Here is a 10,712-nt window from a genome sequence, read left to right as displayed (position 1 = left end):
ATCTATTTGCACCAACCTTGAGCATGTTTAATAACAACTAACAAATAGGAAGGTATGTCTTTTCAAATTAAGTGTCTATTCAAAAGAATGTGATCTTTCAATGTAAAAGTATATATAAGAGAAAATAAAAAAAAAATAAGGGAGGGGAGGTGATATCGAATTGATAGGAAATGATTCTATATAGTTTGTGTCATCGATGAGATCATATGAGAACTATTATTAGACTATAGGCAGTAACATCCTTATTCCTGGTGGTATGCAAGGGAATGGCTTAATACGTATGCTTAATCTATAAAGTCCGAAAATATTTTCAGGCATAATTTAATACTAATATTAATATTGACTGCAATACATATGAGAATGATTCTCAATTTTCATATGCAGTGGCAGACCACATTTGACGCATGTCATATTTGTCTACCCTCACAATTATTATGTATAGAATAGTAGGCAATGGGTATTAATAACTTATATAATAGGTAATATATAAATATTTGATAATATAATATAATTTATTAATTTATTTATATCCAAATCAGAAAATAATAATAGATTTATATATGATATTGATATCAACAAGATATATATATATATATATACTTGACATTTTATCAATAAGATTATGTTTATATATATTTGCAAAAGCATAAATTATAAATATACATATTATTATATAATAGATGGTTTTCATTAATTTATATAATAGAATTGAATATGATATAAGAAGGGAGACAGGGCGGAAAGGAGACCGCGGCACTGCAGATTGGAGACTAGATTGCTGGTGCAGACAGGTAAGAGGGTCACATAATGTATGTATAGGTATAGGTAATAATATATATATATATATATATATATATATATATATATATATATATATATATATATATATATATATATATATATATATATATATATATATATATATATATATATATAAATATAATGAGCATTCTGAATACATATGTTAATGAAAGATTCTTAGATGTTAAGGAATGTGTATAAACATAAGTAGTAAATACATATCAAGAATAGTAGGAATATATGTTAACAAATAATGTGAATATTGGTTAATGAACACTTTTATGAACTTATGTAATGAATACATGTTAAATCATGAATATGTACATGTGGATTATGGAATAGGAAAATAGTAATAAAATTCAAAAATGTATTATAAATGTAATCACATGTTGGAGGCTATAGGGAGGAAACTCCCTTAGTCTAAGGGAGGGATTATGATAATCCCTAGGGTAGTATATATACTGAACATCTATATGCTTATGTATGGGTTGGCTGACTAAGTTCAACCAAGAAGAGACAGATTTGGTTGGTCCCCTCTGAGGATTTGGATGATGAGATGCATTACCCAAGGCAAGGAATGGACATAGGGTCTTCCTTGGATGGCTTGGGTGTAAGAAAAGACAGGAATCGAATTAACCTTCAATTTCCTGGAGGGCTTGGATGTAAGAAATTACACCCAAGACAGGAATCTAATTAATCTTCAATTTCTTGGAGGGATTGGATGTAAGAAATTACATTCAAGACAGGAGTCGGATTCACCTTCGATTTCCTGAAGGGCTTGGAACCAAGATGGGTTCCAAGAAGGCGAGCCTCATGGCTGCCTAATGACATATTGTCGTATGGCATTCATATCCTTTTTTATTAGATGAGAATTGTGATTATGTTAATTAAGTATTTTAAAGTTAGATGGAAAGTTAGATTAGTTTTATATATATTTATATATATTCTAACAATCTATTTTGCAGGATAGTAATCTCTAACTAGTAGGGACATTACAGTGGTATTAGAGCATAATCTTGCCATCCTGTGGGACAAAACTACAACATTGCTCTTTAATATGTGTGTACTTTCCAAATGAGTATTTCATTCCTTACAAGTATATGCTTCCTACCTTGTGAATATTTGTGAATACTAAATTCATTCTTCATGTATGTTCCTTACCTAGCTCATGCCGTGTGTATATTCATACAAGTTTTGTATGCTTCATGTTCTATGTACTTACGTATATGCTTCTTATTTTAAAGGCTATCGGTGTGAATGTTTATGAATGTGCTTAATGCCTTGCTCGTATTTATGTGTTTTACATGTGTGCTACTTCATACATCATATCATTTGCACATGTTTCATATGTATTAAAGTGAATTGCTTCATGCTTCAAGTAATTGTTGCGTATTACTTACCTTCTACCTACTTCATATTTAACTTAATTTTACTTGTTTATGTACCTTATGAATGATTCATGCCTTAAAAGTATCCTTGTGTGTATTTTTGTGTATAATTAATACATGTATTGTATGTACTTCATGTATGCTTCATGCCTTTAAACATACATATGTATACCTTGTGTTTTATTGGGATATGACTTAGTTTAATAAAATTATCAATTGCTTGAGGACAAGCAATTTTGATAAGGATGGACTGTCATGACCCCTCCTAGTATCATGTCCCCTCTCTGATCATTATATATATAAAGCCTAATTGAAATAATTATTTGAAATTCATTAATTATTATTATTAATTACCAATACATGATTATTTGGAATTTGTTAAACATTATTAGTAATAATATTCTTATCAAAATAAATTACATAAACATATTATTAGTCACATTCACATTAACATTGCATATTCATTAAATATTACATAATATTAATATTCTTATTTACACAGTAATTATAAGGCAGAAATAATGAGATGATGTATGATTAAATATTAATAAACAATGATTTAGATTTGAAAGTAAACACATATTGGCATACCAGATCTGATGCAATGTCAGATATGTTTCCCTTTGCATCAATTACATAGACCATATATGAATTTAAAGACAACGATCTGCTAACAAGTTTGACAAAGGAAGAAAACAAAGAAACTAGGAATTTGTTTGTGTCAAATAAAGAACACTCGGGTTGAAGCCACGTAATACATAACAATCGGTTAATATGCTTTGGTCAATGATATTCATGATGACCAATGAACATTACGAAACTATTGGCAATGATTACCATATTTATGCAATGGTTAGTTGTTATTAAAAGTCAAAACCGACGCAAGGAAAGAGTGCGAACCTAAGGAGTAAATTAATAACTCCCAACATATGCGATTTGGTTATAGTTAGCCTTCTAAAAAGGGCAATTTAGAAGGAATACTGTAAACAAATAGGAAGGTATGTCTTTTCAAATTAAGTGCATGTTCAAAAGAATGTGATCTTTCGATGTAAAATTGTTGGTGTAAATAATTATTCATCTTGGATATTATTACACCTTGCTTAAGTTTACTTAGGAAATTCATTTCATAGTAGTTTGGGTATGAGACACTTGGGTGTTTGTGCCACATTGGGATAGTGTGTGTAGGAGAATTTCCACCTTTTATGGTGTGATCTTGTTGTTACACTCCACATTCAGTGGGTGATCCACCTCATGTGGAATATTATATTGTTTCTCCTACCTACCCACACCTATTTCATACCTACCCTTGTTTCTTATTGAGCCACATGTCATGTTTGTGTGCTCACATATCCATATAGTCTTGCCTATATAAGCAGACTCATATTCATTGTATGTAATGAATGCTTAATGATCCAGTTGATCATATTTTTCATCTTGATAGAATACAGTTTATTTCTATCATCTATTTTGTTCTCTCTTATTTGTGCTTTCCATTGCCTCTTGATCTTGGCAAAATCTCACATGGTATCAGAGCCATTAGAGTGTCATTGATTTGCCAATTGAGAGAAATCTGATGCTATTTGGGGTTTGCATTTTGGAATTTTCTATTGCAGGTTATTATTGAAGCTTGATGGATCAAATCTGAGGTTACCATTGGATTGAGGAGGTCCAAGAAAGTCAGTTTTGCCTTTTGTTTCATCCAAATCGGACTTCGGAGGCCAAATCTAGAGGCATTTGAAGTTTGACGCTGCGGCGGAAATTTTCCAGAAATTATAATTTTGCAGGCATTTTTCAAATAGCTATATCTCACTCATCCAGACTCATTTTTTCGAGCAATTTTTTTTGTTTTGGGGTAGAATTTTGTGATCTATACAGTGGTGTAGGAGTTTTCTAATTTTTGGATACAGGCTTTTTAGAAATCGTGAAATCCCAATTTTTACAACTTTGGAGGCTTCGTTTGGGCTCATATGGACTCTTTTTCAAGTGCCGTTTTTTTTGAAAGTACATATTTTTTCATCTACTTTCATAATCTGCCATTTGTTTGCAGTAATTTTAAGTAGAAATTGTACTTTTATTATTTGGCCATTTTTGGCATATTTGGTACTTGCATTTTGCTTGGATCTCAGTTTAGATCACTAGCAATATTTGTTGAAGTCTTTTAGATCTCATTTTGAGAAGTTGTAAATTGAAATCAGAAGTCCACTTAGCCTTGTTTTGCAAGTGGCCTATTGTACACACACTACATATAAAGTGCCAAAATCATCATTTTTGGGGGGTACTTTGATTGAGTTAATTTGGGGGGGGGGGTGTCTCTTGTGCTTTTGTGCTCTTGTGTTCCTTCCTTTTTGCTGCTATGGGTTCTTCTAAGTTTCCTCTCTTAACTCCTCATAATTATGCTACTTGGAAAATTGATGAATGGAGTAAACTTATGGAAAAAGGACTAACTCATTACATTGATGGAACTATTGTTGCTCCTGCTGATCCTAAGGTTGATCCAGTTGGTCACTTGGATTGGCTCACTAAAAATATCATGGCAATTGGTACCTTAAGAAAGTATGTATCAAAGGATCTCATTTTTCATATTGAGAAGTGTACTCTAATCAAGGATGCTTGGAAAAAGTTTCAAGACTTGTATGGTCAAGTTGATGAGATTAGGGGATATCAAATTGATAGTGATCTCACCATGTTGGATCCCAAGAACTTTAATACTATACAAGTTTATGTCACTAAGGTAAATGAGTTGAGGGCACAACTCAAAGATTGTGGCATTGATAAGAAGGATACTCAATTGATCTTCAACTTGATGGGCAAGCTTCCACAAGAATATGCAACATTTGTTTCTAGTTTCCAAATCCATAGAATGACAATGGGTTCAAGCTACACAATGCCTACATTTGATGCTTTCAATGAAATGTTGATGATGGAACAAACTAAGTTGATAAGCATGGGCATTCTTAAGGCTTCTAAGTCTCAAGCATTAGTGGCAAATCAAGGGAACAAAGGAAATCAAGGAAAGGACAACTCAAACAAGATGAAATGGCAATCAAAGCCTAAGGAAAAAGCATCATCCTCTCTACATCAAGGAGATACATCCTCTTCTAAGAGAGATAATTCACCAAAGAGGGAGAAACCTACTTGTGCCTATTGTAAAAAGTTTGGTTATGAGGAGCGGCATTGCCATTCTAAGAAGATTGATGAGCTCACACATATCATCAAAAAGCATAACATTGATTTGCCTAATGTCTACAAGAAGGATGATTCATCAACTTCCACTTCCTCACATTCAAAAGGAAAAGGGAAAGCATTCATGGCTTCTACAAGTGGGAAGACTCACTCTTTTGGGACAAGAAAAGGAAAATCTCTATGTGCTACTATCAGTCATGATTCAGAGAGATGGCTTCTAGATTCAAGGGCTTCTCATCATATGACATCTTCGTAGTCTATGTTCTCTGCATTTGAGCCTTGCACCATGCCACAAATTTTGATGGGCAATCATACATATATGGATGTGATTGGGAAAGGATCTATTGACATTGGGGATAACTCCTTCAATAATGTGTTGTGTGTACCCCACTTGACAAACAATCTCCTTTCTATATATCAAATCACACATGGCGCAACTAAGAGAGTTGTGGAGTTCACACCTGAGTCAATTTTCATTAGAGACTTGGAGACTAGAGCTATCGTTGTGACTGGGGTGGTTGATCATGCATCTCGGTTATACTCCTTTTCAGATTTTGTTGATGATGATGATTTCATATTTGATGATTCTACACATGATGATCACACTTCTTGTGATGGTTCAGTTTTTGAGGAGAACTTTGGACACTTGAACATGGGGATTCTCACATGTGATCCCATTCTTGAGCCTTGTATTTCATCTCCTCATATTGATATCACATCACCTATTGCACCTGATGATGCAGATAGTGCGACAGTTTTGCCTTCATGTGATTCAGTGCAACAGGATAGTCATTGTCTTCCAACTTCAGATTCATGGGATGTTTACTTGACAGACATTGCAGGTTTGTTTGTGGAATCCTACATTGCAGATTTGGGAGACATCATTGATGACATTCATCTTCTCTTTGATGAAGATGATCCTTCTTCGATTGTTGTGAGGGAACACTCGGACCCTCTTGTTCATTCTCTACATGATCATTCTTTCGAGGTTGACATGATTGTGGATACTTATGTACAACAATTGGAGGAGGTCTCTTTATTTTTTGAGGAGACATGTGAGTCTTTGGGACATGTTCTACATCCATCTCCACTAGATCTTGGAGTGCCTTTTTTAGCAGTGTGGCATAGTTTTCCACCTTTGGAGGGGGTATCTTTCAGCATTGACATGGGGACACTTGAGCAGTTTTCAGAGATTCCTTTCATCGTGAGTTTTCTTCATACATCTTCCCCTCATGGTTGGGGAGACTTCATGGATACACCTTTGATTTTGTTTCTTCCTAAGGGGAGGAATATTGTTAGATGATCGTGGAGCAGTTTCTTCATACATCGAGCTTCTATCATTGGTGCAGATTCCACATTGAGGGGGGGCTTCCTAGTCTCTCTTCTTCTTCTTCTTCTCTCATATGGGGGGGACTTTTTCCTCACATGGGGTTTTGTCCTTCACATACTTCTATGAGAGTTCTTTGTATCTAGTTTTTTTCATCTCTCTTTTGGGGGAGGGTTTTTTCCCATTGGGTTTTTCTCTCTTTCCCCGCTTTGTGAGAGATTTCATTGCATTGGTTTGCATGCATTTGCAGTTGTACATGGGTACCTAACATGGCCTTGTAGCCGGTACCCATCTTGCATTGGTTAGTTGCATTGTAGACTTAAGTGCATTCCCCTAAGTTGCACTTAAGGGGGGGTGTTGGTGTAAATAATTATTCATCTTGGATATTATTACACCTTGCTTAAGTTTACTTAGGAAATGCATTTCATAGTAGTTTGGGTATAAGACACTTGGGTGTTTGTGCCATATTGGGATAGTGTGTGTAGGAGAATTTCCACCTTTTATGGTGTGATCTTGTTGTTACACTCCACATTCAGTGGGTGATCCACCTCATGTGGAATATTATATTGTTTCTCCTACCTACCCACACCTATTTCCTACCTACCCTTGTTTCTTATTGAGCCATATGTCATGTTTGTGTGCTCACATATCCATATAGCCTTGCCTATATAAGCAGACTCATATTCATTGTATGTAACGAATGCTTAATGATCCAGTTGATCATATTTTTCATCTTGATAGAATACAGTTTATTTCTATCATCTATTTTGTTCTCTCTTATTTGTGCTTTCCATTGCCTCTTGATCTTGGCAAAATCTCACAAAAATTATATATAAGAGAAAATAAAGGAAAATAAGGGAGGGGAGGAGATATCGAATTGATAGGAAATGATTATATATAGTTTGTGCCATCGATCAAATCATATGAGAACTATTATTAGATTATAGGCAGTAACATCCTTATTCCTAGTGGTATGCAAGGGAATGGCTTAATACGTATGCTTAATCTATAAAGTCCGATAATGTTTTCAGGTATAACTTAATACAAATATTAATATTGATTGGAATACGTATGAGAATGATTCTCAATTTTCATATGCAATGGTAGACCAAATCTGACGCATGTCATATCTGTCTGCCCTCACAGTTATTATGTATAGTATAGTAGGCAATGGGTATTAATAACTTATATAATAGGTAATATATAAATATTTGATAATATAATATAATTTATTAATTTATTTATATCCAAATCAGAAAATAATAATAGATTTATATATGATATTGATATCAGCAAGATATATATATATATATATATATATATATATATATATATATATATATATATATATATATATATATATATATATATACTTGACATTTTATCAATAAGATTATGTTTATATATATTTGCAAAAGCATAAATTATAAATATACATATTATTATATAATAGATGGTTTTCAATAATTTATATAATAGAATTGAATATGATATAAGAAAGGAGACAAGGCGGAAAGGAGACCACGACATTGCAAATTGGAGACTAGACTGCGGGTGCAGACAGGTAAGAGGGTCACATAATGTATGTATAGGTATAGGTAATAATATATATATATATATATATATATATATATATATATATATATATATATATATAAGTAATGAGCATTCTGAATATATATGTTAATGAAAGATTCTTAGATGTTAAGGAATGTGTATAAACATAAGTAGTAAATACATATCAAGAATAGTAGGAATATATGTTAACAAATAATGTGAATTTTGTTAAATGAACACTTTTATGAACTTATGTAATGAATACATGTTAAATCATGAATATGTACATGTGGATTATGGAATAGGAAAATAGTAATAAAATGCAAAAATGTATTATAAATGTAATCACATGTTGGAGGCTATAGTGAGGAAACTCCCTTAGTCTAAGGGAGGGATTATGATAATCCCTAGGGCAGTATATATACTGAACATCTATATGCATATGTATGGCTTGGTTGACTAAGTTCAACCAAGAAGAGATGGATCTGGTCGGTCCCCTCTGAGGACTTGGATGATGAGATGCATCACCCAAGGGAAGGAATGGACATAGGGTCTTCCTTGGATGGCTTGGGTGTAAGAAATTACACCCAAGACAGGAATCGAATTAACCTTCAATTTCTTGGAGGGCTTGGATGTAAGAAATTACTGTTGGCATTATGTGAACCGATATGAGGACATAATGACATTGTATGTTGTCATTGATGTCAATATGCTGAAGAAGTGAGAACCGGCATATGAGAGAACAGGTAGAACATTGTGAACTGGCATTTGTGCCAAAATGAAGCGGTGTGTTTGTTCATGATGAACTGACATATAGTTATGTGAACCGGCTCATGGAAGTATTGTATGACTACCGGTTGGTAGTCTCAACTTCAGCGTTTCTGGTTTAAGTACTTCAAGCTTGTGTGGCTCAACCAGTGACTTTGTGTGATGAGTGAGCATGGTAACAAAGAACAAATTGTTTTGCCATGTAAGCCTTGATGCAAATGAAGGATCTTGCATGAAGGAGATTGTTCCTATCTACCTCGGGAATGTGAGAAGTCGATAAAATGGTGATAACGTGTGATGGGTTATCAGCCGCCATAAAATCAGTGGAAATGGTCGATGGAGAATGTCTTGAGATTGGATCAAGAACTGCTGCATTTAATGCAGTGTGCTCAACTGTCAGGATTGAACCGTTTGAAATCCTTAACCTAACAGGTTTAGGGTTTAGGGTTTATGCTACCGACCTATCTGTTTTCCTATAAGGTCGATGTTGTGTCTCTTTCTGAGGTTGTTGGCAAAAGTTGTGTGTGTGTATCCAAGAGAAGGGATACATGATTCTTGCCAGACCCAAAGGAGAGAAGTGATACTTGCAGAGTGTAAGTGCAGAAGGTGAAGAGGAGCTCGAGCGGACCTGCATTGGCATTGAGTGTTGTTACCAAATCATTGTAATACCTATTGATCTATAACCACCTCAACAGTTGGAAAATCCCTTAACAGGGTAGCCTTAACTGGCTTGCTGTAAATCCTTTAACAGGGTAATTCAAAGCTATTGAGTTCGAAATCCTTTAGCTATTGAGTTCTTGAAATCCTCTAACAAGGTAACCTTTAATAGGGTTTAACCCTTAACCGGGTATTCTATCCATCCCTTAACCAAGTGATCCCTAACAGGATTAGTTCCTAGCAGAACCTTTTGTAATGTCTCTAACCGAACAAGGCTCCTAACAGAGCGGACTTCTAAAGAGTTCAAAAACAGCTTGTGGGTATTCATCCCCACCATGGTTTTTCCTAGTTGGGTTTCCACGTGAAAAATATGTGTGTCATGTGTGATGCTTTTATCTTGTGATGCTTTCCTATTCCTCAAAATACCTATGAAAAACCATTTCCAACTATCAATATTCTTCAGAATTGGACCAACTGTGACAAGAATTTGCAAATCCTTCTACATTTTGGGCTCTGCAATACCCGGGAGGGTGATCCTTGAGCAAAATTGTGATCTTTGTGCCCCATTCACAAATTATGCTAAAAACAAAGCAAATAATCTCATGGCTCAAACAGCAGGGAGACTGCTCAAGAATTATGAATTCTTCAGTGATTCTCGACCTTATCTTGAGCATGAGATAGTAGGACACCTTAAACATACATAAAACTTGGAAATATGTCTTTATTTTAATGATTTATGACAAACCATAAGTGAAATAGACAAGAAATTGATAACCAAGTGACAATTGCTAGCACACACCAGTGCCTTACTCCATTGGGCTCTAAGTTTCTAAAACATCACTGAAACTTGATAGAAATTTATCTAATAGCTGATTAAATCTTAAACGATATTGCATTACAACATCATTCATTTGCAATTTCTTTACCCGAACTACTTATCTAGTACAAGCTTTATCACTCTGTGATCTCATTCAAGCATTTTAATTTAACCCCTTGGATTAAAGCATGAAAAGAAAGATTACATACATCAT

The sequence above is a fragment of the Cryptomeria japonica genome, chromosome 11 (genome assembly GCF_030272615.1).
Source record: "Cryptomeria japonica chromosome 11, Sugi_1.0, whole genome shotgun sequence".
Lineage (NCBI taxonomy): Eukaryota > Viridiplantae > Streptophyta > Pinopsida > Cupressales > Cupressaceae > Cryptomeria > Cryptomeria japonica.
This window is presented reverse-complemented; position numbering follows the sequence as displayed.